We start from the raw sequence: 25,202 nt of genomic DNA on the forward strand, positions 1-25,202 counted from the left end.
GGGATGCTGGCATTGTAGGTGGTGGGTTCACCTGATATGCCACAATGTCCGGCCCTAGACATGGAAATTTTGAAGTATGATCATTTGTGAAAAATTTTGTGCCATCTCACTTATTTTTCCTCATTTAAAACTGAATTTACCAGAAAGTGGAGGCTCAAAACTTTCACTCAGTGTGGACATTTGGATTAGTAATTAAGACATCACTTAGAACAACCTCATCCCATATCAGAGTGACTGGGTTCATATCCAAGCTCTGCTTCTTTTTTTTATTTTTCAAGATTTATTTATTTGAAAGGCTGAGTTGAGAGAGAGAAAGAGAGAAAGAGGGTCTCCCATCTGCTGGATCACTCCCCCAAATGTCCACAGCAGCTAGTCCTGACCAAGGCCACATTCAGGAGCTGGGAAATCAATCTGGGTCTCTCACATGGTACATGTGGTACACCCCAGTACATGAGTCATTGCCTGCTGACTCCTAGAGTGTACACTAACAGGAACCTGGGATCAGGAGTAGAACTGAGATCCAAACCCACATACTCCCAAATGGGATGCGAACATTCTTTTTAGATTCTTAAACCTCTGGGCCAAATGCCTGGTCCTTTCTCCATATCTATATGAATTATTGAATTCTTTTCATTCAGGCTTTGATGATCATCCTCCTACAATTTGCAAGTTAACTCAATATTTAAAATAATTTGTCAAAATAATCTATTTTTTATTTGTAGAAATATTTAAGAGGATCTAACCAGCATTATTTTAAAACTAATTGCTACATATAATAATTGGTAAAGAACATGAACAATGATATTGAGTGTTGTTTCAGTGCTTATGTTGCTAAATGGCAATAGAAGGCAGAAAATGAGCTCTTTCTTCCACGGAATTTTCCGTACTTGATTTGATACCACCCAGTTTTTCGGAGTTTTAGTCGCTTTTATTTCAGTCTAAACTTAATCTACTTATGCAATCACTTTAGACGAACTAGATAGGTTTCAGATTAGCTGATGTTTATTACAGATCCTAATTGCATCCTAAACTTCAATAACTGTTAATTATCAATAATAGCAAAACATTCAACCAGAATTGGCCTCTAGCTCTTTTGAAATGTTATTCACAGCGTATGCAACTCAAGGTTGACATTACTGAAGAGGATAAAAGAAACTACTGAGCTAATTATTTTTTTCATATGGTTCACTTTCAATATTATTGCCTTCAGTTTGTTGGATAATATTTAGCCTCTTCAAAAATACATATAATTTTCCTTCTGAGGTTGGAAACAGAAATTGTAAGGCGTTATGGCATCATTTTGATTGTCATTTGTTACAATTGAAGTTTTCCTATTATTTCATAATGGTGAATTTTAATAAATTTATATTTGTCCTGAAATTTATAGCCAAGCTACAGCAATTAAGATAAACAGAAAAGTGAAGTACAAATATTTTATTTTATTTTTAAAATAGGAAATAGAAAGAGCCCTACTAATTCTGGTGCTGATTTTAACTGAGAATTCTATATAGTAATCCAATGTCTTTCTCTCAAGTAGAGAATTAAAATGGTTTTGGCATCATCATCAAATTACTATTTCCATAGAAAATTAAAAACAGGAGTAAATCATATGGTTATCAAATTAAATTTTTTCATAGGCTGAAAAATTAAATGTGGGTTAAATTGGGAAAATAATGTTAATTTTAAAATGCCATATCTTATGTCATGGTTTTTGATGTTCTCTTTGTTGAAAGAAGAAAGACTTTTTTCATATAGGCATGCATTTAAGTTTGAAACAATAGGTAAGACAAAATTATCTCTAAAATGAAAGAATATTGAAATATGGTCAGTCATACCAGACATGTGAGTTGCTACCAGCTTTACATTTTAAAATGTGTTTTTTAATTGACAAGTAGAATGTGTACACATTTATGGGATATCATAGAATGTTTGATGCATATTTACATTCAATGTTCAAATTAGGGTTACTGTATTTTCTCAAATGTTTCTCATGTCTTTATTGTGAAAACACATTTTTCTTGGATAATCATAATTTTCTAAGTATTACATAGTATAGAAGACATGTATCAATGTTTATATGAGACCACTTGTTTTTATTACCTTTATTTAGGATACTACAATTTAATGAGAACATTAGTATGTATATGATTACTTATTTGTATTTCATATGATTCATAATGAAGACAATGCATGATAATTTGCTATGGATAATTTTTAGCTTGTGAAAACTTATAGTATAAAGCAATTGTAGTATACAAAATTTTCATTTTTATTGCTTTATTTTCTTTAAAATGGATTAGTGAATTCTATTTATTGAGTGCCTCTTTAAACTCATAGATGGCATTCTATATTCTTTACATTTTGCACTGATTTAAAAAAGCAGAAAATAAAATAAAATAGTAGTTCTATTATTAGAGAAAAATATTGTTTACCTGATATCCATATAAAAAGTAAGATATAATGGTTGACATTGAAGTCCAGTGAGTCAAGTTGCCACTGTGACTTCAGCATTCAATGTGGTTCTGTCAGTTGAGTCCTCCATGCTCTGTTTCCAGTTCAGTTCTAAAGTGCACACGGAGGTAGCAGATAATGATTCAAATACTTGGGCTCCTGCCACCCACATGAAAGATTTGGTTGACCCTTTCTCTCTGTCTCTCTCTCTCACTGTCTATCTGTCAAGTAAATAATTACAAAACGGGGGAGGGGGACTGCACCATGGCTCACTTGGTTAACCTCCACCTGCGGCACTGGCATCCCACACAGGCACCAGGTTCTAGTCTTGGTTGCTCTTCTTCCAGTCCAGCTCTTTGCTGTGGCTCGGGAGGGCAGTGCAAGATGGCCCAAGTGCTTGGGTCCCTGCACCTGCATAGGAGACTAGGAGGAAGCACCTGGCTCCTGGCTTCAGATCAGCGTAGCTTTGGCCATAGTGGCCATTTTGGGGGTGAACCAACGGAAGGAAGACCTTTTTCTCTGTCTCTCTCTCTCTCACTGTCTAACTTTATCTGTCAAATAAATAATAAAAAAAAGACTTGATTGGTGACATTGTGATTCTTGGCCTCCGTATGTCCCAGCCCTGACTATTGTGGTCATTTGGGGAGTGGGTCAGTTGATCTCTGAATCTCTCTCTCTCTGCCATTCAAAGAAATAAATCAATATTTTATATGAAAATTGTGTAATATTTCAGAATGTTATAATTTATAAGATGGATAAAGGAGATAAAACTAGAGCATGATAAAAGTGATCAGCAGGACAAGGTACTCAAAGCACCTTTAAGGTGGTAACATATTTGAGAAGACAGTTTCAGTCAAGTGGATCACCAGGGCAAGGCTCTGAGGCATGAAAACAACTATGTTGTTTGAGGACCAGAAAGGCTGGTCTGTCTGTATGAAGTGGGTGAAGAAAAATCACTGGAGCTGAGGTCAGAGAGAAACAAGTGTTTTTTGAGACCTCAAGTGAGAATTTGCCATTTGTTGTTGGTTTTACAACAAAATGGTGATATTATCATTATAGGTTCCCTAACAAATGCTCTGACATCAGAAAGCAACAGAACCCTGATATATTATATTATCACATATCTGCTTATTATCCATATTTGAACCTCCAGAGAAAATATTGTGAGAACTCAAATATAGAACCACTTACAGTTTTTCAGCATTACATATGGGAAATTTCGGATGTTGTAAATCTTAATATTTTTATCTTAATATCTATCATTCAAAGCTGTCAGGAAAACTTTATATTTCTTATTTCTCACAGAATAAAGTTAGACATATAATAACAGGATTATCAGGAATGAATGTGCAGTCAGTGTTCATCTGTACTCCTGCAATAATTGAAAAATCACTTATTTGTAAGATGTATTATGAATGCACTCCTATGTTGACACAATGTTATGAAATAAGAACAAAGCAATTTTTTATTGTTTATTTGTATAGATCATTTGCATCCATATAAATCCTGAACTTGCATTTATTCTTTTAGTCATAGATTTATTTACAGAACTCAACCAAACTACTCAACTTTTTTCCAAACAATAAACGCAAAATGAACATTAAAAAATCCACTTAAATAATTTAAAGATAATATACTTCCAACATAAGATGATATTTGTTTACAAAATTATTCTTTAATCTGGTGCTTAGCTATACTTTTTGACAATTTCTAACAAAATTCTGAGTGTAACAAGAGGCATTGAATTCAAGCTATTTTTCAATAAATAGTATGACATTATTTTTCAATAAATGGTATGACATTTACATACACGTTATGTGCTTTGTAGAATGAATATTTTGTTAGAGTATTTACGAATTAAGTGGTCTGGAACAAACATGTCAGGAAAGTAGGTATATTGATAAATTATTAAATATCCATATTTGTAATTAATGTTTTCATGTAGCATTTTAAACTCTGTACATGGAAGGAATTACCAAAAAATGTCCAGAGTTATCAAAAATTATCCTGCTTAAAATGTCTAAGTTATTTGCTGCAGGTTATATGGTATATGTGACTAAGAAATCTGAACACAGAAAGAGAAAAAAAAAAAACTTTTGGAGTAAAAATGTCAAAGAATAAAGAGCAAAGAAATAAACTCAGAATTATTTTCTCTTTCAAAATAAAAGCAAAATGAACTTAGTCTTAACATATAACTGAAGACATGAACTATCACATATTAAATAGGAGAACAAATTTGTTATACCATGAACAGATGCACATTGTACTAATTTGTACAGTATTCTGAATATAAAGTGCTTCATTAAACAAATCTCTGTTATGTGTGTGTGTGCACATGTGCAGTTGTTAAATAAAATTGTCATAGAGCTGAAGATTATGATCTACATGAAAAATAATACTTACAAATTTCTTAGTGGTATAGAGAAAATAATAAATTGAAAGAAAAGGTACTGGAAAATCACTGACAATCTACCTACAAAAGCAATCTGTTGCCATGGCAGGTAATTAGAGGAAATCTTTGAAAATGTGTATGAAGAGAGGGTGGGAGTAGGAGTATGGAGCAGAAAGTACATGATCCAATAGAAATCTCTCCCACCCCTGTATTTCAGGGGTGATTGAAAGGTGATAATGTGTGCTACACAAGAATAAGTAAGAATTAATCAAACAAAAGCTTCCTGGTATGTCAATCTCTCTGAAAAAAAAAATGAACTTTTAACTGACAGAGGAGTTTTTCGCATGAAAGGAAAACTAAAGTCATGTCTTTGCTTTTAAGTTCATTCACATCCCTTTAACAGAGGTGACAAAATTCATAGATAGCTTGAATGCAACCCAGGACAAAATTAACTTAGGTATGCAGATCTTTTTCCTAGCATTATTCCTTCAAAAACAGAAAGAAAGAAAATTTTCATGTATGTTGGCTGAACATGTTTTCTGAAGATTGCTGGTTTCTTGTAAGAGAAATAAAAACTTTATCAACTCTTATTTTAGCATATGAAGACACTGTTTAGAGAACAATTATATAGAATCAATAAATAACAAAGATTTTTCATTGTATCCAGCTTGGGGATTTTGTTCCTGAGTTTTTGCTTCCCAAGTGGGAGGAAGCGCTAAGAAACAATTCAGACTTTGATCAATATACTTTCAGTGAAACAGGTATCTCATTTCTTATATTCAATAATAAATACATTAAGTTATCACACATTGCAAACATATGCATGAAGAAATCTGAAGGAGAAACATACAAGTGTTTCTGAGAAATAAAATGCAAATCATATGAAATTGATTGACAGAAAAAACATATATCAACACTTGTGATGGTAAAAGAAAAAAATAGGCCGGTGCCACAGTTCACTTGGCTAATCCTCTGCCTGCGGCGCCAGCACACCAGGTTCTGGTCCTGGTTGGGGGCACCAGATTCTGTCCTGGTTGCTCCTCTTGCAGTCCAGCTCTCTGCTGTGGCCCAGGAAGGCAGTGGAGGATGGTCCAAGTGCTTGGGCCCTGCACCCCATGGGAGACCAGGAGGAAGCACCTGGCTCCTGGCTTCGGATTGGTGCTGCGCGCCAGCCATAGCGGCCATTTGGGAGGTGAACCGGCGGAAGGAAGACGTTTCTCTCTGTCTCTCTCTCACTGTCTAACCCTGCCTGACAAAAAAAGAAAAAATAAAGACAACAGAACAGTTTTGTCTAACAAAGCACCAGGGGCCAGCACTGTGGCACAGCTGGTTAACGCACAGGCCTGAAGCGCTGGCATCCCATATGGGTGCCAGTTAGAGACCTGGCTGCACCACTTCCAATCCAGCTCTCTGCTATGGCCTGAGTACGCAGTAGAAGATGGCCCAAGTCCTTGGGCCCCTGCACCCACATAGAAGTCCTAGAAGAACCTCCTGGCTCCTGGCTTCGGATGGGTGCAGCTCCGGCCATTGCAACCAATTGGGGAGTGAACCATCGGATGGAAGACTCCTCTCTCTCTCTCTGCCTCTCCTCTCTTTTTGTAACTCTGACTTGCAAATAAATAAATAAATCTTAAAAAAAAAGAAAAAAAAAAAACAACAAAGAACCAGAGCACACACAAACTGAGAGAACCATAATTAAAATAACCACCAGGAGAAATGAGATAAATTAAATATAGTTTAGCATTTAGGCCAACTATGGAATGCATGCATTTGTTTGTTCATGAACATTGACTGCAACATTATTTGAAGGATAAGACCATATAAATATTCCTGTGGTAAAATTAAAAGTTAACTGTTTAAAAGATGAATTAAGAGTTAAGCAAGGGGCCAGTGCTTTGGCATAGTGGGTAAAGCCTCCTCCTGGAGTGCCAGCATCCCATATGGGCACTGGTTAGAGTTCCAGCTGTTCTTTTTCCAATCCAGCTCTCTGCTATGGCCTGGGAAAGCAGAAGATGGCCCAAGTCATTGGGCCCCTGCACCCGCATTGGAGACTTGGAAGAAGCTACTGGCTCCTGGCTTTGGATCAGCATAGCTCCGGCCATTGCAGCCAACTAGGGAGTGAACCAGTGGATGGAAGACCTCCTTCTCTCCGCCTCTCCTTCTCTCTCTGTGTAACTTTCTCAAGTAAATAAATAAAATATTTTTTTAAAAAAGTTAAGCAAATATGACTATCAAAATTTTAAATCAGTAGTATGTTAGTTTTGAATTGGTCCCATATTTCTCTCCTTTACTTACGGCTTTGACCATTTCTCTATTCATTAATACACTTTGAAATGTGATGTTAGAGAATGATCATACATGGGACATATCCTATATGTATGGCATAGTCTTCATACTATATATGAAACTCTCAATCATGGAAGATAAAAGTTTACCTATTTGAAGAAATGATGGACTAGAGTCTTGCTTACTTCTCTTTGCTAGTTTCCATTCACGTCCAAAATTCCTACAGCACCATGGACAGCTTAGGAACTGTAGATTGAAAACAACTGTTCTAAATTTATTTTCATACTAAAATTGTAGATTATTAAAGCTACAAGATGTACTAGTGTTTATGGACACACAATGTCTCTGAGATACCAAAGGAATTGCCAGTTGGCCAGTTCATAGCCAAGTCAGTGCTGGTTAGTAGACTCAGAGATTTATATATTTTACTTTTCACCTAGCTATGACAAGTGCTATAATAATATGATCTTATGGGCAGAATAGCAGAGCCAAAAATGAACACAGAAAACAAGTGTTAACTTTAAATGTTATAAATACACTCTTTTCCTTCTTAGTAAATTTACTGATAATAAGTAGACATTAAATACCAACTAGTTTCTTATATATTTTCCTCATTGAAATTTTGAGGGTATTTTGCTTATATGGTAGTAGTCTTATATCAATATTCCTTTTTTTAAACCACAAGAAAGAGAATATAATGTTTTAATAAAAGAAACTATATCTTTGTAAGACTTTTCTAATGAGTCATTATCATCTGAATATTGAAAACAACCTTTTAAAAGTTTTACTATTTTGTGAGAATATTGACTGAGATTCTTTCCCCTTTCTTCATAATGTAACTTTGTGCACAATTGTGCACAGTAGTAATGAAGAAAAAACAACAAAAGGCAAAATGAGGGTGTTATGAGTTTTTTTTTTATTTTTCATTCACTTCCTATTTGATAAGATTGTGTTTTACCATGATAACTAAGTTTTATCACACCACCCCTCACATTTTTTCAAACTACTACATAAAAGAGGCTCTAAGCTGAGTATTCACCTATAATGTAAATCAAAATGATCCTAATGACAAAATTATTAAGATATCAATTTTCCATTTTGTCCAATATAATAAAACCTGTTTTTCACTCTTTGCATAACATGTCTTTTAAAAAATGATTTTAATTTATTTATTTGAGAGGTTGAGTTACAGACAGTGAGAGGGAGAGATGGAGAGAAAGTTCTTCCATTCACTGGTTCACTCCCCAATTGCCCACAATGGCTGGAGCTGGGCCCAGCCAAAGCCAGGAGACAGGAGCTTCTTCTGGGTCTCTGACACAAGTGAAGTGGCCCAAGCACTTATATCATCCTCTACTGCTTTCTGAGACCAAAACAGAGAGCTGCATTGGAAGAGAAGCAGCTGGGACTAGAATCAGTGCCCATATGGGATGCTGGCTCCACAGGTGGAGGATTAATCAAAATAAAAAAAAAAAAATGAATCATGAGGAATTACTACAAATAACTATATACCAATAAATTAAAAAATCTAGAAGAAATGGATAGATTTTTGGACACATACTATCTACTAAACTTGAGTTATGAAGACATAGAAAACTGAAATAGACCAAGAGAGATATTGGAGCAGAAATAGACACCCTACCAACAAAGATAAATCCCAGGGCCAGATGGCTTCACTCTCAAATTCTACCAAGGATTTAAAGAAGAACTAATTTTAATTATTCTCAAACCATTCAAAACAATTGAAAGAGAGGGAACCCTCCAAACTCCCATGAGGCTAGAATCACATTAATTACAAAACCAGAAAAAGATACAACAAAGAACAAGAACTATAAGCCAATATCTTTTATGAACATAGATGTAAAAATACGAAAATAATTCCAGTTTATCATATTTAACAATATATCAAAAACATCATTCACTGGGACCAAGTGGGATTTATCCCTGATATGCTGAAGTTATTCAATGTTCATAAATCAATAAATGAAACATCCCATTAACAATTTAAGAATAAAAACCATATGATTACCTCAATAGATGCAGAGAAAGCTTTTGATAAAATACAATATCATTTCATGATAAAAATCTCTTTTTAAAAATATATTTATTTATTTGAAAGGCAGAGTTATAAAGAGAGAAAAGGAGAGAGAGAGATGTTTTGCGTCCACCAGTATACTCCCCAAGTGGCTGTGATGGCCAGAGTTGGGCCAGGTTAATTATGGGACCCAAAAACTTCTTTCAGGTCTCCCACATGGGTGCAGGAGCCCAAATGTTTGGGCCATCCTGCACTTTTTTCCCTAGTGCATTATCAGGGAGATGGATTGGAAATGGAGTAGGCAGACCACAAACCAGGGCCTATATGGAATCACAGCATAGCAAGCAAACTTAACTCACTGTGCCACATTGCTGGCCCCATGGACAATCCTTAGAAAGGAGAAGCCCAAAGTCACCAAGAGGCACACTAAAAAGACTTTGTGCTAATTTGAAAACAGCTATCTAATTAGGAGAGAGAGTCTATAGAGTCCCTTGCATGGGTAATAACAAGGGAAACCTGACACCTAATATCTGGCAAAAAATGGGCAAAAGACATGAACAGGCATTTTTCAAGAATGACATCCGAATAGCCAGCAGATGAAAAAATGCTCAGGATCCCTAGCCTGACGGAAAATGCAAATAAAAAACACAATGAAGTTTCACCTTATCACTGTTACAATGCTCATCATTCAAAAATCAAAAAAACTTTAAATACTGGCAAGCATGTGGGGGAAAACACACCCTAATACACTGTTGTTGTGAATGTAAACTAGTAAAACCATTATGGAAGACAGTATGGAGATTCCTCAGAAATCTGAAAATACATCTACCATGTGTCACAGCCATACTACTTCTGGTAATTTACCCAAAAGAAATGAAATCAGCATCTGAAAGTATTATTTATACCCGTGTGCAGCTCAATTTACAATAGCTAAGATATAGAACCAACACATATATTCATAAATTGATGACTGGATAAAAAACATGTGGTTTATATATAATATGGAGTACTACTCAGCCATAAAAAGAGTGAAATTCTGTCTTTTACAACAAAATGGATACAACTGGAGACCATTATGCTTAGTGAATAAGTCAGTCCAAAAAAGACAAATAACATATGTTTTCCCTAATTTGTGGTAACTAATATACAGAGTAAAAAATGTAATGCATATGAGTGATATGGACATTTGAGTTTGTTTTTGCAGACCTTGTCTATGCTCTTAATGAACAGTGGTTTTTCTACTATATACTGTTGAATTCTCTATTTACTGGAGTAGTAAACATGTCTATAAAATAAAATACAATACTTGGAAATCAATATGTGCAAGGACTTAATAGGAAAACTTTGAGATGATTCAATATTGGGCAATCAGCAAAAAATTCACAAACATATGTCAAAAGAAAAATTTAAACCAATTCAATTAATTTTAAAACTATAATTTATTACTAGTTAGAAATTAATTATTTTTAGTTAATTGTTATTTTTCTTGAAATAGAGTACATATCTAATTTGAACAAATTAGAGTTTTTCATGTAAAAAAAGCAATATAATGGTCATTAAATGACACACATTATAGGTATTATTAAATAAAATCCAGAGGAAAATAAAAGTAAAAACAAGCACATTTATTATCTTGCATTCAATGATTTTCTAACTTAATAAATCTAAATAAACCTATTAATTATTTCTGAAAGAGTAAAAAAATCTCACAATGAAATGACTGGCTTAAAATTAAATTCATACCAGGAAATACATTTTCTATGATCTTTAAGAAAGAATAAATGCATAAAATGATAAATAATAGTGAACAGCATTGAGTAATTTTAGCCATGTCATTATTTATTTAATTTTTATTTTGTATGTGTACATATATACACATGTTCATGTGTAGGCACATAAAGAAATGACAAGAAAATTATGGAGCTAATATTTTGTCAATAATCATGACTTGTAAATTTTCCTTTTTGGTGGTGTCATTGTTCTCAATAATGATATTTTTACTAATTGATTCTATTTGGTTTTTCTAGTGGGGAGAAATTTCTCAGTATTTTTCAGTATCCGAAAACTTTCCTTAGTAATTGATTAAAGATAATTGATTAAGACATTATTTGAAAGCATAACATTATTTATATGCATTTAGCTATTGCTGTTGATCAGTAGTAGTACAAATATAAATCTCACCCTTTTTTCCTCTATACACTTGCCAACAAGAAGTTCAATGAAATTGTTTGTGGCTAATTTCATTAATTAATATGATTTAGCATGGTTAAATACTTCTGTGTTTTCATAATTGCTAGTGAGTGTGAACATACATTTAATTAGCTGTATGTCTGTTGTATTTCTTTTTTATTCAAAACATAAACCTAGGAGAAATTTCAGTTTTTATGTTTTTGTTAGAAAAAAACAATGGCTACAATTTTTACTTCATATGCATGGCAATACTCCAAAGTTATTGAATATATTATTTTATTCAGTTATTTATTTTACTACCTATGTCATATAACAGGGTTTTATATGTTCATGTATATATTTTGTCAAAGAAAAATTGCACCAAACAGTCAAATAGTCATCAATGGATTGTTGAACACTGTTATAATAAGGGAGAGGGACAACTCAATTATACTGCATCAAAAAGTGGGAAGGTTTTTAAATACTTGGATGAGCTATGGAAAATTACTAAACAAAGTTACGGGTTGGTTCGTTGAGGAGAGTGAGGAATCTGTGTTAGTTAGTTAGTACTTAGCAATGGTAGCCTCCTAATCTCCCAGAGAGACTGGGAGACTGCGAAACTATCTTTTATGATGATGTTATTTTAAAGAAATGACTCTCAGATTCTTGAGAAAAGCCGTCCTGGTTTGAAAGATTGACAAGAATCTGAAAAAATATTAACGTATCAGAAAGATAGAGAAAATGTAGAATAAGTTTTCTAAAGCAAATTAAACAGGAAACAATGGGCCAATATGTAGAAAGAATCTGTCTAAAATGTAGTCAAGCTGATGGGAATGTTAAGATCACCTTGGTTATTTTCTATGACGACATCCTGTCTATTGATCAGTATTATTCACCTAGGCCTATGACACTTTTTTTTTTTTTTTTTGCAAAGTTTGTTTATTTTATTTGAAAGGCAGAGTTAGAGGGAGAGAGAAGGGGAGAGAGAGAGAGAGAGAGAGAGAATTTACCATCTGCTGGTTCACTCGCTAAATGGCTGAAATTGTCGGAGTTGGGCTGACCTGAAGGCAAGAGCCAGGAGCTTTCTCCTGGTCTCCCACATTGGTGCAGGAGTCCAAACACTTGGGCCATTCTCTGCTGCTTTCCCAGGCAAATTAGCATGGAGTTAGATCAGCAGTGGAGCAGCCAAGACTCAAACAAGGGCCCACATGGAATGACAGCTATAGCAGGAGGCAGCTTTACCCGCTATGCAGCTGTGCTTGCCCATGACATGTTGTTTCAATCAGCAAAGCAAGCTTTTGGATTTGAAAAGGTAAACTTCTGTCATTTTCAATAACCTTCATTAAAATATGTGTCTTATTCTTTGACTTTAATATTTCATGTTACGTGAAAATTGATATATTGAGTTAAATTATAATTCTTTTGAATACAGAGTTTAACAAAATGCATAGTTTGGAATTGAAAGTTACTCATCTCTCTATATTTCATTTCTTTGTGTAAGATACTAGGCTTTATATACAATATTTTATGTTATATTTTTCTCATAGTTTTACATATATGCCAAAGAAATTTGTGAAATTGCTTTGTTTAAACTTGACTTTGAGGTGTTTTTCAAGCACTATTATTTAGTTAAAACTGTAAACATTTAATTCTTGCTATTTATAGTGTTCCCAATAAATTGTCTTTTTTTAAACAAAATGATGCTTCTTAATCATTCATTTTGTTTCTCTGTTGCTTCTTATATGAATTAGAAATTATTTTGTGTTTATTTCCAAGTATCAAGGATTTATAATTTTCTCATTAAAATAATTTTAATGCATTTTCTAAGAAGGTGTACATATGTGTCCTTGGCATCAGCCTGCTTAACTTGCTTCTTTTTTTGTGACAAATTATTGTTCAGAGAAATGCAAGTAAGCATAGTAAAGTAAAAGTTTACTGAAAAGTGTTCCAAAGAAGGAACAGGCCAGTCAGGAGAGTACGAGGTCCTTTGATGGAATAGTAAAGAACATTCCAAGGGAAGAATGGACCAATTGAGACAACACGTGGCATCCTTTCTTCCTGTTTTGGAACTTTTATCGCTATAGTATGAGAAATGTTGACTAGCGATATGGCCATGCCACTTATGACTGGTATTTGAGATAAGAATCTGGGAAGTGCATACACGTGGATTTTCTGCACATGTAGCTGTAGACTAGGCTGAGTTCCCATTTTATCAATAAAATTAAATCACAAGCTACACCACAAAATGGGTGGATTGGATGGGTGCCAACAGAGAACAGGGTCCCCGATCTTTCTCCTGGATGAGGGCTTTGTGGTGCCTCACCTGCCGCTCATACTTACCTACCTGGCATATATGTGTATAAAGTTGTCACTGACAAAAATGAAAAAGTACAAGATCTTATTGTTTGAAACAGGATGGTAGTGGCTTTATTATTCTCCACCTATGTTTTTAGTCTACTCACACATACACACACATCAAAAAATATGGGGAAATTACAGGAAAATTATATAGTACACAAACAGCTATTGTTATGTGCATCCTAATCCCTTTGGGGCTGTCAAAATAAAATATGGTAAACTGGTTGTGGACAAGCCTGCTAAATCTTAGCTTTAACAAACAGCAACTTCAGTGTAGGGATATTTCAATGAGTTTGAATCATTATGTAAAGTAAATTGACTCAGGCATATATTTTAAGCTCTAAATACTTAGTCCATGATAGTATGATTATTGTGTTATAATTAATGCTATTTTTTTTTTGGAACTTGATTTACACTTCCACTTTTTTTCTCACTGAATCTTAAAATTAGAAAAAAAAAATCTCTTTTGCCTCTAGGGGAATAGCTGTATCTATAGATAAGACATGAAATCCTTATGACCCTAATTTACCAAAACTTGCTTGGCTACTATAATTAATTCTTCTCTGCTGATAAACTTGAACTTTTAGGCCTCAAGATGTAGCAATAAATTGTATCTCTACATCAGGGTAAGACAAGGAACCAAATGGACTTTGCCAAACTCGGAGGAACAGCCAAAATAAAGAGAGCAGCTTTTTTTCATTACCATTGATTATTTTCTAATGAGAAAGCACACCTTGGATAACAAGATCAATCATCTGAAAATATTGACACAAAACTCTAATTATGAGTCAACTAAATATTAAAAAGTAAATTTGTACCTCTTTCCTGGTATCCATGTTACAATATTGATCTAGACAACTAGATGGGTAGCATTATTCTCCTCAAGAGTAATCAAGGAAGAAAATCACTTTTAAAGATGCTGACTTAATAGTGATAAGGTGAATCTGAACAGTTTTGAGATGTATTAATTAGGTAAGATTTTTGAGACTAATTCTATGCAAAGATCATTAATGTTTTTCTAAATGATGATAAATAACAATTTGCAATGACCGGTTTAGGCTTTTTATATATGGATAAAACACAGAAGTAAAGTTTGACTTTAAAATAAAATTTGACTTTAAAATAAAATTATGCTTTGAACAGAAAAAAAAAAAAACGGCTGATTTAAAACAAGCTCATTTCCTTTTATCTCCCATATGCAACTGAAAATTTGGATATGTTTCAAAGAAAAATTCTTGATGCTGAGATGTGGCTTAAAGATTATTTTTTTCTTTTTGTATATTTTGCTAAATTCTTTACCATGTGTGACTGTTTTTTAAATTATTAACCATATTATATAACATAAACTTTAGCTTGTCAAAGTAATGTCATATTTCTATATATTTTCCAAAATATATCCTCTGTGTATGTATGTGCATGTGTGTGCGTGCATGTGTGTGTACATGTGATTAACTTACTAGATTTGTTATTAGATTTTGCTCTCCATTTTATATATAATGACAATTCAGTGCATGTTTTCTCTCATTATTAATGGAACATTTATATTAGTGCTATTCAACCTTAGTGTCTTATGACTTTTTTTTATTAAGGATTTATTTATTTGATAGAGTTACACAGAGAGAAAAGGAGAGGCAGTGAGAGAGAGAGAGGTCTTCCATCCAATGGCTCACTCCCCAGTTGGCCGCAACAGCCTGAGCTACACCGATCTGAAGCCAGGAGCCAGGAGCTTCCTCCATGTCTCCCATGTGGGTGCAGGGGCCCAAGGACTTGGGCCGTCTTCTACTGCTTTCCCAAGCCGTAGCAGAGAGCTAGATCAGAAGTGGAGCAGCCAGGTCTCAAACCTGCGCCCATATGGGATGCCAGCACTTCAGACCAGGGTGTTAACCCACTGTGCCACAGTGTCAGCTCCTTATGACTTTCCTTTTAAAGATTTATTTATTTATTTGAAAGTTAGAGTTACACAGAGAGAAAAGGAGAGGCAGAGAGAGAAAGAGATCTTCTGTCTGCCTGTTCACTCCCCAATTGGCTGTAAGGGCTGGAGCTGCACTGATCCAAAGCCAGAAGCCAGGAGGTTCCTCCAGGTCTTCCCATGTGGGTAAAGGGGCCCGAGGACTTGGGTCATCTTCCACTGCTTTCCCAGACCATAGCAGAGATCTGGGTAGGAAGTGGAGAAGCTGGGACTGGAAACGGCGTCCATATAGGATGCCAGCACTGCAGGTGGTGGCTTTACATACTATGCCACAGTGCTGGCCCCAATGTCTTATGACTTTTACCAGATGCACTTGACAACATTCTTTCTAAACTCTCAATTTCTAGATATTTAATTCTTAGATTTAGATATTTGTCATAATATTAAATGGTTAAAATTCTGAAGTACATTGAATATTATTACTTTAAAAAAAGGACCAATAGATTAAGTCATGTCTAGAATTGAAAAAAATCAGAATGGTTAGCAATCTGAGGCTGTTTATATATATATATATATATATATATATGCTATATATATGTATATAGATATAAAATGTTCATATTTCATCAATAGTACCAAAAGTATAGTTGTTAGCATAGCATGCCCTATGACTGCTAAAGTGGACCCCAAATTGTTTTCTGTGGTAATATCCCTTATTTCTGAGTACCTAAAGAAAATATCTATGTGGCAAATTTAACAGAGAAGACATTTTAATGGGCAAATTCTATGCCCCCTAAGCAGTTATATCAATCTCCACATTAAAAAGGCCTGACTTATGTGAAGGCCATTGCGATTTCTATTGTTCGAATAGTAATTTGTTTTAGTGCAAAATGACTAGCAAATCTTCTATAGTCTGTGAGCTATGGCAGCAATAATAGGGAAACATTCACATGGTCCATTTACGAGATGAGGTTGCATAAAGTCCATCTGATTACATGTAAGTGGCTATTAGAATAGGTTCTCAAAAAAGACTCATGAGAGAGCTACAAATTCTTAAGCCATCTATTTTCCAGTCATTTTATGAGAATTGTGGTTTCATGCATATTGGGCACTTCATTGTCATTGACTTTAGAACAAAAATAAATGGCATATTCACCAGCCAGTTACAGACTTCGTGGTTCAAGTGTCGGTGTAGCCAGCACTATTAACAGAGAAATATTAGGAGAGGAAAATAGCTATTGATAACAATCACTTTCTTTTTTGACTCTATAAAATAGGAATGTTAATTCACTGCATAGATCAGAAGCAATTAAGAAGTTCTAAAGTCGGACATGTTTTATTATCAGAAAGACATGCTCTAATTTATCAGCATAAAGTCTCAAATGACTATAAATCCTTTAGTTGCTGCAAATGAAAATTGCAAACATGCACATGAAAAACTAATCAAGGTATTCATGTAGAGGCACAAATTTATAAGAAAGTTGTTGTCTTGTCAAGACACAAAAGGCTAGATTCCTTAGAATGTGTTTGCTCATTCATTCATTCTGTTTCAAGACCTCTGGTACCCACCGTGATCCAAAGACACATGGAAATCACACAGAATGACTCATGCAACAGTGAGAGTTCCTGTGGTTTGAGAAAGGCTTCCAGTTGGCCTGAGTAAGGCACTACCGACAAATATCAGCAAATACAACCTAAAAATTCAACTGGAATTTTTCCAAGTTCATTTGTAAAATACACTCTTAGAATTTTATTTATTTTAATTTCATTCTGACATTAAAGTTAGTACAAAGATTTTTTTTATTTTAAATTTTTTATTTATGTAAATTGACAAATTTCATGTACTTCATATATACATATTTAAAAGCATAATGACACTTCACACCCACCCTCTCTCCTGCCCAATTCCCACACTCCCTAACTTCTTCCTTTCTTATATTTTCTCTTACTTTTTGCTATGACATTCTTTCAGTTTATTTTATAACAAACTTAACCCACCACCAAATAATTCAACAAGTTGTATGTAGAAAAGCTATTGTTTCTCAAGAGTTTAGACAAGGGTTAAATGTATGATTTAACATTGCAATAGTTTTAAATGCATACATATATCATTGTGCAGTTACTTCAGTGTTGTTAAGCAAATATTAGGTCATGAATTTTATACAATCATATTTTAATGCTCCTAAATATATTGAAAACCTTAATACTAGTCATCTTTATTTGCAGATTTATTTATTTATTTTGAAAATCAGAGTTAACACAGAAGGAAAGACATGGAGGTCTTCCATTGCTTGTTTACTCCCCAGATGAGCACAATGGCCAGCACTGTGCCAGGCCAAAGCCAGGAGCCAGGAGTTTCATCCAGGTCTCTCACATGGGTGGCAGGGGTCCAAACACTTGGTCCATCTTTGCAGGTGTTGGTTTTACATGATTTACCACCACACCAGCCCCTGTGTTAATTATCTATTAAAGAAAAAATAATATAATTGTATTTGATTTACATCTGCCCTGATGATTCCTATAAAATTGTGCTTTCAAAGATTCATTTTATTTATTTGAAAAAACATGGTTATGGAGCGACAACGAGAGTGAAAGAAAGAGAGAGATATTTTTGGTATTATCATCCTCTGTGTCACTTCCTGAATGTCCTCAACATCCAGTGGACCTGGGTCAGGCATAGCCAGGTCAATCCATCCAAGTCTATCACATAAGTGCAGGGACCCAAGCCTGTGGGCTGTCTTCCACTCTTTCCCCAAGCACTTAGAGGGGATGCTGGTGTCATAGGCAGTAGCTTAATCCAGTGCACCACAGTGCCACCTCCTATAATTCAGTCTTTGTTTCTTTAAATTAGAAAGAAGTAAGAAAAATAATTAAAAGTAGCTCATAAATAAGAAAGTAAAGCTGTCATGATGGTCAGGAAGGAAAATTTCAACACATAGGATAACATTCAGTTTAAGGGATTCAAGAATATATATTTTAAAGAACAAAACAAGCTTGATGATAAAATTCCAAGTGTGTAATCTAAATTAAAACTTAGAAACAAAAATTTCAAATATCTTAGAAAGGAAGTATTCTGCTGCATTTGCTGTTGCTGGCACATAAAAAAAATACTAAATTTTCAGATAAAAATTAGAGCCCAAATTGAAAAAAAAATATTTTCTATCTCTTTTATTTATGTAATCTCAAAAGTTAAAGGAGGCCGGTGCCGCGGCTCACTAGGCTAATCCTCCACCTGCAGTGCCGGCACTCTGGGTTCTAGTCCCGGTTGGGGTGCCAGTTTCTGTCCCAGTTGCTCCTCTTCCAGTCCAGCTCTCTGCGGTGGCCTGGGAAGGCAGAGGAGGATGGCCCAAGTTCTCGGGCCTTGCACCAGCATGGGAGATCAGGAGGAAGCACCTGGCTCTTGGCTTCGGATTGGCGCAGCGTGCTGGCCGTGGCAGCCATTTGGGAGGTGAACCAACAGAAGGAATGCCTTTCTTGTCTCTCTCTCCCACTGTATAACTCTGCCTGTCAAAAAAAAAAAAGTTAAAAGAATATAATAAAAGACTTCTTTTATTAGACCTATAATATATTAAAAGTTGTAATCTAGACAAATATCTGTAATAGATTAAAAGTTGTTTTCTAGACAAATACTTCATCATTTAAGTAGGGAGAACATATCCATTCTCTCTCTCTTTTTTTTAAAGATTTATTTATTTATTTGAAAGTCAGAGTTACACAGAGAGAGAAGGAGAGGCAGAGAGAGAGGGAGTTCTTCCAACTGCTGGTTCACTCCCCAGTTGGCTATCATGGCCAGAGCTTTGCTGATCAGAAGCCAGGAGCCAGGAGCTTCTTCTGGGTCTCCCACGTGGGATAAGGGGTCCAAGGGCTTGGACCATCTTCTACTGCTTTCCCAGGACACAGCAGAAAGCTTTATTGGAAATGGAGCAGCTGAGATTTGAACCAGCGCCCATATGGGATCCTGACGCTGCAAGCATCAGCTCTAGCCACTATGTCACAGTGCAAGCACCAATATTAAGAAAGGAACATTGGGGTCTGCACAACGGCATAGCAAATAATGCAGCTGCCTGCAGTGTCTGCATCCCTTATGGGCACTCTCTGCTGTGGCCCTGGAATGCAGTAGAGGATGGCCCAGTTCCTTGGGCCCCTGTACCCATAAACCTGGAGGAGGCTCCTGGCTCCTGGCTTTGTATCGGCTCAGCTCTGGCCATTGTGGCCATCTGGGGAGTGAACCAGCAGGTGGAAGACCTCCCTCTCTCTCTCTCTCCCTGCCTGTCCTTCCTTCTCTGTGTAACTCTGACTTTCAAATAAATAAATAAATAAATATTAAAAAATAAAAGAATCATATATGGTAATTTCTATGGTGTATTTGTAATGTTGACTTTAAATGAAGGAGCTTAACTCAGTATTCAAAAGCTCATATGTGCTTTTCCTAGGTGATTGTATATTACATATGCATCTTAACCATTTAATAGGTGTTTTATTAAAGCATGCTCTTATCAAGTAATTAACATGCAACTACATTGTGAAATATTGATGAAATAGCAAAATTTAAGTAAATATTTGCAGTATTCAGAATGTAAGAAAAATCCCTTGCCTTATATGATTTTTCTCTTAAAATATGCAAGTAATTAAACAATAAGTTTAAAATTCACAGAATGGATTTTTAAGCTAATTTATATTCAATTTAAACAAACATATTTATAGAATTTTTAATAACAAGGAGAAAAATATTGTTTCTTCAAGCTTTGTCTAGTAACTCAGTGAAGCCTTGAGAGACAATTTGTCATATTGTTATTAAATACAAAATGATTACATAATTTTAATAATATAATGCATATACTTAAAAGTTCATAGAAAATTAACTAAAATGCTGTAAATCACAAATTAAGCTTATTTTGTTGCAGTACTTTTAAATTAAAGCATGGTTTTTCATAACATGTATTTTCTGTGAACTCTTTGAAGACCCCTGGGATACAAAGATTTCAAAAATTTTGTTCATCAAAATAAGCTCATGCTTTAATGCCTTTTCCACAAACTTTTTGAAGTACAATTATATATATAACTTACACATACTTATATATAAAAAATAAATAATACACACAAACCAACCCATTAACACATACATATTTCTTTTTAATTTTTTAATTTTATTTTATTATTTTACGATATTTATTTATTTGAGCGGTAGAGTTACAGATAGTGAGAGGGAGAGACAACAAGAAAGGTCCTTTGTCCGTTGGTTCACTCCCCAAATGACCACAATGGCTGGAGCTGTGGCGATCCAAAGCCAGAAGCTAGGTGCTTCCTCCCAGTCTCCAACGTGGGTGCAGGAGCCCAACGACCTGGGCTGTCCTCCACTGCCTTCCCGGGCCACAGCAGAGAGCTGGACTGGAAGAGGAGCAGCTGGGCCCAGAACCGACGCCCATATGGAATGCTGGTGCAGCAGGCAGCGGATCAACCCACTGTGCCACATTGCTGGCCCAAACAGATACTTATTTCTAGTTTAGGTTCTGGCATGTAAAATCTTGAAATTCTCCATGTCTATTTGTATGACAAAAAAGCGGTTTTTGTCACTTCAAAAATTGGAAAGATATGCCAAGATCTTTTCACTTCCAAGTCACTTCCAAAATCTTGTCCACTTACCAAGATTTTGACACTTCCAAAATTGGAAAGATATGCCAAGGTAATCTTAGCTGAAATCACCTTTATTGGAGAATAACTTCTTTTTTTAAAATATGTAACTATTTATTATTTTGAAAGGCAGGGTACAGAAAGGCAGAGGCAGAGAGAGAGGAAGGAAGGGAGACACACACACACAGAGAGAGAGAGAGAGAGAGAGAGAGAGAGTCTTCTATCCACTGGTTCATTCCCCATATGGCTGTAACAGCTGGAGCTGGGCTGATCTGAAGCCAGGATCCAGGAGCTTCTTCTGGGTCTCCCAAGTGGGTGCAGAGACTCAATGATTTGGGCCTTTATCCACTGCCTTTTCAGGTCATAGAAGAGAGCTGTATTGGAAGTGGAGTAGCCAGGACTTGAACTGGTGGCCACATGGGATGCTGGCAATGCAGGTGGTGGCTTTACCAGCTATGCCACAAAACCCTTTCTTGCCTTTAGACAGCAAGCAGTTGGATGTTTTCAAAATAATAAAAAAAAGATGCAACAAAGAAAGAGAACTGTAGACCAATATCCCTGATAAACATAAATGCAAAATCTTCAACAAAATAATTTGATTTATTCCTTTCAATTTGTGTTCCTTTGTTTTAGTTTTTGTGCCTAATGATTTTGGCTAATATTCTAGAACTATATTGAAAAGTAACGGTGAAACTGGTCATCCTTGTCTGGTTCCAGATCCTAATGGAAACATTTCCTGCTTTTCCCCATTCAATGTAATGCTGGCTGTAGGTTTGTCATACACAACACAATTTGCCTTGATTGTGTTGAGATATGTTTTTTCCTATATCTGATTTCTTAAGATTTTCATCATGAAGTGATAGATATATTTATGAAATGCTTTCTCTGCATCTATTGAGGTAATCATATGGATTTATTCTTCAATTTGTTAATGTGATGTATCACATGTATTCGTTTTCATATGATGAGCCATCCCTCCATGCCTGGGGTGAATCCCACTTGGTCTGTATGAATGATCTTACTAATGTGTTGATGGAATCTATTAGCTAGTATTTCCATTTAATTATTGTTTGTAACCATTGTCTAAATACCAACCAAAGTAGGTTTTTTTTCTTTTTTACTTATTAAACGTCTTATTTGCTCAAGTATTAAGGATTTTCAATGTAATTAAACATTTTAAATATATTATTTTAAAAACTACAAAAAAAGAACCAAAGGGAGAAGGAGGAAGGATGGGAGAGAGAGGGAGGCATAGAAGGAGAAAGAGAATAACATACATTCTTAGAATTACATCTACAAATCATTTGAGTATTTTAAAAATATTTTAAAATTAAAAATATAAAATAAAAATAAAACAAACAAAAATAACAACTGCCTAGTGAGGATGTGGTGAATAAGGTACCCTAACACAATCTTTTTGGGAATGTAAACTAGTATAACCATTGTGGAAGAGAGTCTGAAGATTCCCCAGAAATCTAAAAACAGATCTACAATAAGATCCAGCCATCCCACTTCTGGAAATTTTCACAAAGCAAATGAAATCCACATGTTAAGGAGTTATTTCAACCCCCATGTTTTTATCAGCATGATTAATGATGGCTAAGATATTGAATCAACCCAATGCCCATTAATTGAAGACTGGGTAAAGAAAATGTAGTACATAAACACAGTGGAATACTACTCATCCATAAAAAAAGAATGAGGGCCGGCACTGTGGAGCAGCAGGTTTAAAGTCCGATATGCATCCGGTATGTCCACCGGTTTGAGTCCTGGCTGCTCCACTTCCTGTCCAGCTCCCTGCTGATGTGCCTGGGAAAGCAGCGGAAAATGGCCTGAGACCTTGTGCCCCTTTACCCACGTGGGAGACCTGGAAGAAGCTCTTGACTCCTGGCTTCAGATAGGCTCAGTGCCGGCCGTTGTGGCCATTTGGGGAATTAACCAGCAGATAGAAGATGTCTTTCACCCTGTCTCTATTTCTCCCCATAACTCTTTCAAATAAATAAAAATAAATCTTAAAAAAAGAATGAAATCCTGTCTTTAGCAACAAAATAGATGCAACTGAAGACCTTCATGAGTAGTGAAATAAACAGGACCCAAAATGGCAAATATCAAATGTTTTATCTGATTGCTTGTAGCTAATATGTAGAGCAAAAAAGGCCACAAGACATATCAAGCTAAAAATCTCATCTTATGATTTAACTGTCATCTTTAACCTCTGTCTATACCTCTGCAAAACAGTGATTTATCTACTTTTTACTTTATAGCTCTTTTTTAGAAGAGCACTGAGTTTCTGATTACGAAGTAAATTGAAAGTATATTATCACAAAAAATTAAAAGGAAAGAAAGAAGGGGGAGGGAAGAGAGTAGCATTGTGTTCATGGAATCGTATCTAAGCAATTCATGAAATCTGTTCTCTATATATTAATAGGTAAGCATAATAAGCATTATTTAATTCTGGAAGTATAATCAGTGCATACTTAAAATAATTTGAAAAAAGAACAGACATAAGACATATAGATCTGCAAAACAGAATAGACAGCTGAGAAATACTTTCGCACACGTAAGGGGAACCAATTCTTGTGAAGGAGAAAAGGTGAATCAATTATAAAAGGCAGAATTTTCAGCACTGATTCTAGTTATGTTGGAAGGTTTCCAATACACACAATAAATAAAGACAGTGACATCAGAACTATTGTAAAGGTAAACAAAAACAGGATCTTAGCCCAAAATGTGAAATGCAACAATAAAAACTTTGTAAAAGATACAATGAGGAGAATTATATTAAAAGCCCCTGACTGGGAGAAAACATTTGGGAAACGTTAATGTGACAAAGTAATTGTATCTGAATTATACAAAGACTTCTGAAACTCAACAATGAGAAAAAAGAAGTGCAACTTTAAAAATGTACAAAAGCCATAAAGAAAAACTCTCCACCCAAGGATATGTACATACATATACATACATAAACATACATACATACATACATATACATATATATACAAACATACATACGGAGAGAGAATAAACATATTAAAAGTTGTTGAGTACCATTTGTCATTAGAGAAATTAAATTGTTGTAATTTAAACAATCAGTAAGATATCACCATGCTTACTTAAACATTAAAAATCCAAAAAATGACAACACTGTTGGTGGTGAGGATGAGAAACACCAGGGATTGCCACTCATTGCTAGCCAGAATCAAGATGGTGCAGATACTTTGGTAAACATTTTGAAGATTTTTGAAACTAAATATTATTTTGCCAGAAGATCCAACAGTCCTGTTCCTAGGTACTTACTGAAATAATTCGAAAGCCTATGTTCACAAAAAAAAAAAAACAAAAAAAAAAAACTCACATTAATGTCTTCACACTTTAACCTCTAATTACTAAAAATTGAATATGTCCAGATAAATATCAGTAAAAGTATAAATAAGCAATTGTATCCATATGAAGAAATATTACTCAGAAATAGCGATAAGTTCATTGTCAAACTCCAGTAGGAAAGCAAGAGTGGGAGCATTGAGTCTGTGATTAAGAAGTAAATTGAGGGGCCCGCGCCGATTTTAGTCCCAGTTGCTCCTCTTCCAATTCAGCTCTTTGCTGTGGCCTGGGATGGCAGTAGAAATGACCCAAGTGCTTGGGCCCCTGCACCCGCATGGGAGACCAGGAAGAAGCACCTGGCTACTGGCTTCAGATCGGTGCAGCTCTGGCCATTGCGGCCATTTGGAGAGTGAACCAACAGAAGGAAGACCTTTCTTTCTGTCTCTCTCACTGTCTATAACTCTACCTGTCAAAAAAATAAATAAAATCTTTAGAAAAAGAAGTAAATTGAAACTATATTATCACAAAAAATTAAAAGGTGGGACTATAATGTGTATTGTTAAGAGAATGGGGTCAATCTAAAGAAAAAGAAAATGTATATTATGGTAGCAATTATAATGTGGCATTCTGAAAAAGGCAAAACTAAAAAGTGT

The sequence above is a fragment of the Oryctolagus cuniculus genome, chromosome 9 (genome assembly GCF_051225735.1).
Source record: "Oryctolagus cuniculus isolate XC-2025 breed Fujian yellow rabbit chromosome 9, ASM5122573v1, whole genome shotgun sequence".
NCBI lineage: Eukaryota > Metazoa > Chordata > Mammalia > Lagomorpha > Leporidae > Oryctolagus > Oryctolagus cuniculus.